This window comes from Echinops telfairi, unplaced genomic scaffold (assembly GCF_000313985.2).
Source record: "Echinops telfairi isolate 266 unplaced genomic scaffold, ASM31398v2 ScPeMD7_7427;HRSCAF=8465, whole genome shotgun sequence".
Classification (NCBI taxonomy): domain Eukaryota; kingdom Metazoa; phylum Chordata; class Mammalia; order Afrosoricida; family Tenrecidae; genus Echinops; species Echinops telfairi.
The window spans coordinates 9,784,583-9,786,257 of NW_022111327.1; positions in this window are offsets into that span (position 1 = coordinate 9,784,583).

Below are 1,675 nucleotides of genomic sequence, written 5' to 3' on the forward strand. Positions count from 1 at the left end.
GATGTACAAATGCGCTTTACACAATTGATGTGTGTATGGATTGGGAAAACAGTTGTATAAGCCCCTAATAAAATGTTAAAAAAGAAAAAAAAATTATATCATCTCTCTGAGACATAGCTCCTGCTTCTGCAAGTAAGGACTAGAATATGGTCTACCTTCAAAGGTTGTTATGAGTCTTAAATGGGAATAACAAATGGTAAAATGTGGCACACAGCAGGAACTCAATAAATGATAACTCCTACTATTATTCAGAAAAAGTAGAGAAACAGAATTGTGTCAACAACAAAGAACTGTCTCATCTACTCTTCTGAAAGACAATTATTTGGAATCTAGTTGTAAACGTGCAAGTTCAGTGTGGCTCTTTCCTATAGTTCTTGAAAAAATACACTTTACTGACCCCCTAGCCTCCTTATTTCCTCAGTGCCCTCCCCACCAAGATGTCTGTGAGGGTATTCAGAATAGAACCCGCTACCCATCATGTACTAATAAATGCTGATTGAATTTGTGTCTGGACACATTCCCTTAGACGCTATTGGATTAGTTACTGTAGTCCCTCATGAGGAAGAGGCAATATGGGGGTCACGTCTGACTCCATCTAGCTGAAAAAGGAGAAGGAGAATCCAACTCCACATCTGTCCGAGGATGATTGCTATGAGGCAGAGGTCAGACCTTTCAACCTCCTTTCCCTGGTCTGAAAACACTCTACTCTTATAGCACTCTACTTCTCTGCTGGGTACAATCAGCCATTGCAATGGCTACACAGAACTCACAGATAATATTTCCAATTGCAGGTGGTTATTATCAGAGTTAACAGGTTACATCTAAAAGAGCAGAACACATTAAGGATCCTTACTAATGAAGATCAATGACATATGTTCAGTATGGATTATGCCTCAATGCAAAGAAAACAAAAATCATCACAAGGGAACCAATAAGCAACAGCATGATAAATGAACAAAAGATTGAGGTTGTCAAGTATTTCATTTTACGTGGTTCCACAATCAATGTTCATGCAAGCAGCAATCAATAAATCAAACAATACACTACATTGGGCATATCGACAGCAAAAGACCTCTTTCAAAGTGTTAAACAGCAAAATTGTCACTTTGAGGACTGAAGTGTACCTCACTCAAACCATCATTTTTAATTGCCTCCTATGCATGTGAAAGTTGTACAATGAATAAGAGAATGACAGAGAAGAATTGACATACTTTCATTGTGGTGTTAGCCAAGAATATTTAATATACCAGGGGCAGATCTGTCTTTGTAAAAGTATTTCCAGAATGCCCCTTAAAAATGAGTACGACAAACTTCCTCTCATGAACTTTGGATATGTTATCAGGAAGGACCAGAGGCTGCAGAAGGACTGGGTGGTTTATTGTTTGTTTTTAGCAATTGCTTAGCATAATTTTAATTCATTCCACTTTTGTTTCTCTTTTGGTTCTGACAAAATTAAAAGTTGCTTTTGGCAATACATTACTTAAGCTAATCCTTTGTTCTCTTTACAAATAAAAAACAGAAACAAAAGTGGCCAAGACACAAAGTCAGCATTTGGGCCTCGCTCTAAAATTCCTGTAGCTAATACCCTATACAACTTGATAAAAGAAGAAAAAAGAATCTCAGCAAAAAGAATGGAAATGTAATTCTTTCCTTGTCTAATGTTTTGTTATATGTG